An 8,205-nucleotide genomic window follows, 5' to 3' on the forward strand; every position below is an offset into this window, starting at 1 on the left:
AAAAAGTCAACCTTCTAAAGAAACTTGATAGCTGACAAAAGGATTCCAGTAAATGTTTGTCTGCACCATGTTTTTTGAATGAATATCTGATAAGAAACCAGCACAGTGAAAAGCTCATTTGGCACATAAAACATGTTGCAAAATATGCTTATCGCTGTGTACCACAGGGTGAATGTTAACTGAGCAAAGTTTATCATAATGGTGAATTTAAATGACAAAAAATATTTTTTTAGCAGATAAAATTATCATTTCATGTCCTCATATTCAGCACCCTCCTCACCTTCATGACCTCCCCCACAGTGTGAAAATGTCCTCTGAATTTTAAATCAGCTATATGAAAATCCTTGTTGTGAAAAGGTCACAAGGTCTCACTTTTCATTGAGCCTGTGAGACTGTCACCGACTATCACGTTATTATCAGCAAACTAACTTTCAAGGTTTAGCAGGAGTTCAATCCTGAACACTCGACATGCATTTGATGGCATCAAACCTTCAGGTGTCAGCCTTCACTTTAAGTATTCATTGCAATTTATGATCTATTTTGAATGGAATGAAAATGCCATCTGTGCAATAAAACTTTCATGAGTTATTGATTTAAAAAACTGGATATAACACAGACCTGAGCCTTTGAAGAGCTCAGTCATATCCCATATTTTTCACTCCATCTGCCATGTTGATTTGCCAGCTTTCATACACTAACTTGTTTTTTTTTTTCTGCATGGATGTTGTTTTTCAAGTCCAAACTTTTGTCAAAGTAATATCCTACTCTGTTAAAAAGTGGACAAGGAAGTCTGTCTGACAAAAGCCAAGTATCTTTCTGAACTCACACAGAAAAAAAAAAAAAAACACATCAGTGCCAGCAGCAAATTTCACTAATAATGTAAATTCAGCCTCTAATTGGCAGCACACCAGCTGTTTCTCACCAAAAATAATGAGTCTGTTTTTCTTTCATGAGAAAATTACCTATCTTCTTTAGACACTTAACGCATGGCTTCAGTTTCCGTGTCTGTGTCCTGACTACGCCGCTACAGCCTGAGGTTTCCTGATAGAGATCCGGACTGAACCTGCCTGACATTGCCAGCAGCCGAAGGAGAAAGTGAAGCTTTTACCACCAACAGGCAGCTTACTGACTGCTCAAGACTGACTGATTCATTTCCTGCCTTTGTTGGTAAAGACAATATAAACCCCTTCGTAAGTCCTCCACCTTGTCTTCATCCTCCTTAATGGCTCACTGCACAGTTTGATTGTATGCAGATGAGGAAACCTGATGAAGTCAGTTTTTGTGCACACGCATAACCGCAGGGTCTTAGATCCGCCACTCGAGTGCGACTCATTAATGATTTCTGGGACTCCAACTCTTACATATTCACTGAGCAATATAAAAGGTTAATAGGTGTTTTATTTTCTCTGTGTAAAGGAAGGCAGACACTAGTGGTCAGATTGCAATTCTTGTTGGGTATTAAATAAAAGAGTCTTCTGGCCTTGTGATGTTCATATTAATGACTTGCTGATGGCTAATTTAATGAGATCCAGGTTCTTTTAATGAGCAAACATTAAAAAAGTGTCACTCATCAATGTCTGCTTGGTACTTGTAAGTACATGCAGAACACATTCGTTTTCACTAAAAAGACTAAAAAAACTAATCACTTCAGCTATGTCACAGGCTCAAATGCTCTGGATTTAGAAAATGAGCGACACACACACACACAGTTCTCGCACACACAATCATAAACGTACGAAACACTTTAACATATGTAACACATACACACTCACAACGCCTCTGACACTAGCACAGTAAAATGTAAGCCATACTGTCATCCCCAGTGAGTTTTCATGTGAGATTACATAAATTTCAAGACTCCATTAAGAGCACTCATGGGTGATTTTCTTCCACAGCATGAGAAATTTCGCTAAGTGATTACATGGTTTGCATGCAGTGATGTACAGTAGGTTGAGAGACGCGACACAGAAGGTTCACAGCCCGTAATGTGAGTAATTGTCACAGCATATGTTGCTCCATCTTTTCCCGTTTTGCCCCCCCTCTGGTTTCTGAAGAGAGACTTTCGCACATACATGTGAATCACAGACATGTTTTTTTATTTGTTGGCGTAAACATTTCATATCGCTGCATGTATGCAGGTCACTTCCTCTCCAAGAATTACATTCACATTTCCAATAATTTGATTTTAGTTACTCAGTAAATTAATCTAATAAAACCTTGATTAACTGGAGAAAAGAGGCATGTTTAACATTTATGTTGTTGCAGAATGGAACTCATTTTTGTTCCTGTAGCATGATATATATTAATAACTGCATATCACAAGATTACATTCTACAAAATGTGGTGGATAAAAGTTTTTACAATCATTTTACAAAATTAATCTCCAAAAGTATTCATAGAAATTAGACTTCAATTATATGGTAAAATGGGATATTTGTTCATCTGAACTGCATAATATATAATATATAACAAATCACTCAGTGGTGCTTCTTTTGCCACTCATGTCACCCGTCGAGTTCACTTAGGCGCCACAGTGGCTTTACATCGCCACATAACCACTATCATACTTCCTCATTACGTGATCTCAGTCACAGGAGGTTAACTGTGCATGTCGCTGATGATGTCACACATGATGCTCCTGCATCTGGACTGCCAACTGTGTAGGTTTATGAAGCCTTAAAGGAAACAGAAACAGTTCAGAGTTTTTTTCTGGCATTTCCAGGGGACAGGGATGTGATTCATGCTCAGGTCAAGCTGACCTTTCATTGATGTGATAATTTAATGATATTCCTCAATACACTCACATTATACTTAGTATAGTACCAGTCAAAAGTTTGGACACACCTACTCATTCAAGGGTTTTTCTTTATTTTTACTATTTCTACATTGCAGAACAATACTGAAGACATCAAAACTATAAAGATCCATAAGACAAAGCAAAATGTCTTTCATATTTTAGATTCCTCAAAGTGCCCACTATTGGCAATATCTTAACCAGCTTCATGAGGGAGTCACCTGGAATGGTTTTCATTGAACAGATGTGTCTTGTCAAAAGTTAACTGCTGGAATTTCTTGACTTCTTAATGCGTTTGAGACCATCAGTGTTGTGCCAAGGTAGTGTTGGTATACAGCAAATACCCGCATGCGACTACTGTAGTAATCCATATTATGGCAGGAACCGTACCAACTAAGTAAAGAAAAACAACAGTCCATCATTACTTGAAGACATGAGGGTCAGTCAATCCAGAAAAGTTCAAAAAAATGAAAAGTTTCTTCAAGTGCAGTCACAAAAAACATCAAACGCTGTGATGAAACTGGCTCTCGTGGGGACCGCCCCAAGGAAGACCAAGAGTTACCTCTGCCGCAGAGGATACGTTCATTAAAGTTACCAGCCAAATCGCCAATTAACGGCACCTCAGATTAGAGCCCACATCAATGCTTCCCAGAGTTCCCAGAGACATATCTCAACATCAGAGACTGTGTGAATCAGGCCTTCGTGGTCAAATTGCTGCAAAGAAATCACTACTGAGGGAGACCAATAATAAGAAGAGAATTGCTTGGGCCAAGAAACACAATGGACATTAGACCAGCGGAAATCTGTACTTTGGTCTGATGAGTCCAAATTTGAGCTTTTTGGTTCCAACTGCTATGTCTTTATGAGACGCAGAGAAGGTGAACGGATGGTATCTGCATGTGCGGTTCCCACTGTGAAGCATGGAGGAGGAGGTATGATGATATGAGGGTGCTTTGCTGGTGACATCGTTGGTGGTTTATTCAGAATTCAAGGCACATTTAACCAGCATGGCTACCACAACATTCTACAGCAACACGCCACCCCCTCTAGTTTGTGCTTAGTGGGAACATAATTAGTTTTTCAACAGGACAATAACCCAAAACACACCTCCTGGCTATATAAGGGCTACTGGACCAAGAATGAGATTGATGGAGTGCTGCATCAGATGCCCTGGCCTCCACAATCACCTGACCGAAACCCAATTGAGATGATTTGGTATGAGTTGGACTGCAGAGTGAAGGAAAAGCAGCAAAACGTGTGCTCAGCATATGTTGGAACTCCTTCAAGACTGTTGGAAAAGCATTCCCAGTGACTACATGATGTTATTTTATAGTTTTGATGTCTTTAGTATTGTTCTACAATCTAGAAAATTGTAAAAATAAAGAAAAACCCTTGAATGAGTAGGTGTAAACTTTTGACTGGTACTATATGTCTCTGCATGCACATGATAGGAGAATCACATACATTTTCCAGATTTAAGGGATACATCCATTGCAGAGATGAGCACACTGCTGATATGATATATATCTTATTTCCAAACTACCTTTTAAATCTGAGTCACATCTTGAGTCACAGACTGCACACTATAATTCTACAACGTCTATATTTACCGTACACTATTCCTTTTTATTGTAATTGCAGACATGATGCTTGATGGTAAAAGTGAAGGATACTTTCTGTGTACAATATAGAGTACCAAGGTGTTTTGCAATTAGAGAACTCACAAAACAAATTTGGATGTGTAAGCAACACTGAGTAGAGCTGTATAATGTCTCCTCGCTGTTTTTTTTTAATTCTACTGAGCCACACTATAGCACTCATAAATCACTATACTGAATATTGAAGTGAAGGTGACCCCAACTTCAGTGCAGTCATAACACAATGATCCCTGCATTTTTATACAGAAACAAGTGAATGATGGCTGTATTAAATGTTGCCTGACACATTTTTTTTATTTATTTTTTTTACTGAATAATGAATTCTGATGGTTTGACCTTTTGTCCACACAATAGACAATAAGAATAATTATTATATGGTGATTACAAAAAAGTAGTGCCTACAAGATACAATCATTATGCTTAATTAATGCTATGTTAAGTTTTCTGTCAGTTTTCCATTTGATGCAGTTTGTCTCAACATTACAACTCTTTGGGCAATTTTTGCATGCAGCAGTAAAGTAACTTAATTTGTTCTCATTTTGCTAAAGTTAAGCTGTCCCACATGCCTTGACACTCAGTAACGCAACAAATATTAATGCAAGCTACAAACACATTCGCCAGGAGACGTAGCCAACAATCTGTTTGGAATAATTATCTTGGCATTTTCTGTATAGTCAGCTAACTAAATAGCTGTTTACCTTGTATCAGGCCTTATTCACTGATAGTGTCAGAGGCAGTGACAGTCAGGCTTGCTTACATGACAGCAGTTTGCTGCCTCACTGACGACATGGGACCAATCAACTGCTGTGAGGTTGTTAATGATGTTTGTGCTGGTTGTTGAATGTTTTTCTTTAGAATTTTATGCAAATTTTAGAACAGATTTGCCTGTTTTATATTTTTGTGACTGTGTATTTGCGTTACCAGACAAAGGGAATTACTGCGAGAAGTTTTCATTTAGCAAATTTCACAGGCTGACTGTGAGTTATGTTGCTGTATATATATTTACACTGTAGATTAAATCCAAAAGACAGACGCGTGTAACATCCAGCAGCTTGTTTATTCGCACTCAGGTTTTAAAAATCCTTTAAAGAGATTTTTTTTTGTCATTTGGTGTGACATCTCATAGCCAAAAGAATTCACCCACCGAAACTTCCATCTGGACTCCTCCGTTTACTTAAATTAATATTGAGGCTTTTAAGGATTTGATGTACAAAAAACAATAAAAAATGAAAGAAAACTTGTAAGGTGACAGAGGGAATTGCATAATTGAAAACGAAAGCATGGAGCTCCCAAAGAGACCATTCCAATTTGCATAATAATGAATACTTGTGTGTTATTGTGTAGTCTGGTACATGCTGTTAAACTATGTTAAGACTTTGAAATGGTTTTGTTCCTGGGCTTTGAACCTCTTGCTGCACAGCTGATGACTTTGTGCCGAGCAGAATGACGGGAAAATAATGAAAACCTATCTCTCTCGCATCAGAGTCTCTCTGCAAATTCATTTGAACACATCTGTTCCCCTGGAGTGTCATCAAGTGATGCAGCTGTAAAATATGTGGGAGCGATAATCGTTAATGGGGAGGAGCACAAATGGCTAACGTTACACATCAGCCACTATTTGTTTAGAAATAAAATGAGCTTATTTAGGTTTTTTGTGCTCAGGAGACAACTGAAATGATATCCTAGCAGCAGAAACAATAAATTGAAAATGTACCTAAATGTTGAATAGCTGAATAAAAACCACTCATCTAATTTATCAATTAAAAAACATGTTTCGCCAGCCCATATGCGTGCCATTAGTGGGTCTGTTATTCACTGTGCTGGCGAACAAGTGTTTTTTTGCCCTTGACCTGAATGAAATATTCAATAGGCACACACACAGTTGTGTTTCCATCACTTCAGAGGACATTATATTTACTTATATTCATTTCCTGGAGACTTATCCTAACCTCAATCATTACCACCACATACCTAACCCTAACCCTCACCCCAACCTTAACATAACCCTAAACTAACCTTAACATTAAACCAAGTCTTCCGTCTAAAATTAATGATTTACATTAAGGGGACTTGTTTTTTGTCTCTATAAGGGAGGCAAGTCCCCACAACATGACTGTGAAACAGATTTACGTCCCCACAACATGAGGAATACCTGGACCACACACACACACTCACGTGCTCAGCTGGATGGTGGAACACATATAGGTAGCTTTGGGTGGGAAACAAGCAGACGTCTTCATCTCCTGTGGTCAGAGTCATCGGGGTCGTCATTGTTCTGCTCTGACCTGCTCCAAGCTGCAGAGGTGCTTGAATCATTTTAATGGTTTCATCATATGAAGCCCCAGACATACAAGGAAAGATTACTGTGATTGCATCTGTCCCGCTCCACTGATATCTGTCTGGCAGGTGGTGAGATCACAAGGTCGCAAAAGTCTGTGATTGAAGAAGCAACTGTAGATTTTAATGAACCTACAAAACAAAACTAGAGAGAGAAAAGTCTCTTTGGCATTCATGCAGTAATATCAGATCTTTGTCTCCCCCTGATAATTCCAAAAGCAATTTCACGTTGGGGGTTTGACATAATATCTCACTTGTATTATATTTAGGTCAAAGACAGTGTGAAAAAGGAAGATCTCATCCAAAACTGCCTTTAAAAAGAGTTCAGAATGTCAGTGATTCAATTTAAGAATCTGAGACAAATCAGGTCTGTTCTCTTTTGATGAAATTAAAGTAAAAGTTCAACATTTTGTACATACACAATACACTTGTTCATTTTCTTTAGATGAGATCAATAACACTCTCATTTCTTTATTTGAAGCTACCGCCAGCAGTCAGTTAGCTTAGCTTAGCTTAGCGCAAAGACTGGAAACACGGGCAAACAGCTAGCCAGGCTCGGTCCAAATAACCCCCCATTGCACCATAATATGAAGTTTCGCACATTGTTTTTTGTACAGATTGCACAAATAAGATATGTGTTAATTAGTGAACTATAGAGGTTCTGAGAGGACTGAGCCAGGCTAGATAGTTCAAGCTCTTCGTAAAAAACAGTAAATAAGCGTATTTCGCAAAATGTCAAACTATTCCTTCAAATGATGTTGTTTCAGGATTAAAGTAGGAAACGTATGGTTTCATATATGCAGAGCCAAACAGTGCTTTATCAGTCCTTCCAGGAAATCGTGATCTTTAGATAGATAATACAAATTCAATCAATCTCCACAATATTTGCGGGGGCTTGAAATTTAGCAAAATTCTTACAATTTCTCTGCATTAAAGGTACTACTAGGAAGATTTTGACATCATTATATAATTGTAAATTTAATGTCCATACCTTGCGATGAGAAAGACAGACAATTGCGATGAGTTGAGATATTTTGTGCGACCGAGTCGGATTCATAGGAGTTCTGCTAAAGGCAGTAAGTAAGCCTTTCCAAACAAAACTAGCTTTATCAACAAAAATAACTCCTCATTTACAGTTATTTAAGACTCTTCAACTTCTCCTCTCATTATCAAAACAAACCCCATTCTGGCTGACCTGAAAAAACAGCAAAACAGGAAGTGACAGGGTTTATGGGAAACGTGGTCTTATCATGGTCCTTTAAATTCAGAAAATAAAAAAAGATGAGAACTAAAATAGTTTCAGCTATTTCTGTGATGTGCGGTATTCACATCGCCTTCTTCATTAGGTAGTAGTTAAAAATAAAACAATTTTTTTCCTCGACTTGCAATTTTTGCCAATTCCCGCAATTTTACCAC

The 8,205-nt window shown here is 38.0% G+C and overlaps 1 long non-coding RNA gene across 1 annotated transcript; it reads right to left on the minus strand.

Annotated features, from left to right (window-relative positions):
• Positions 1 to 1,993: 1,993 nt before the first annotated feature.
• Positions 1,994 to 7,970, minus strand: LOC121884782. Its single transcript, XR_006092409.1, has 3 exons — positions 7,781 to 7,970; positions 6,628 to 6,747; positions 1,994 to 2,675 (listed from the first exon to the last, which is right to left on the minus strand). It is a non-coding gene; the product is annotated as an uncharacterized LOC121884782 (long non-coding RNA).
• Between the last annotated feature and the right edge of the window lie 235 nt (positions 7,971 to 8,205).

This window comes from Thunnus maccoyii, chromosome 18 (assembly GCF_910596095.1).
Source record: "Thunnus maccoyii chromosome 18, fThuMac1.1, whole genome shotgun sequence".
In the NCBI taxonomy this organism is placed as follows: Eukaryota; Metazoa; Chordata; class Actinopteri; order Scombriformes; family Scombridae; genus Thunnus; species Thunnus maccoyii.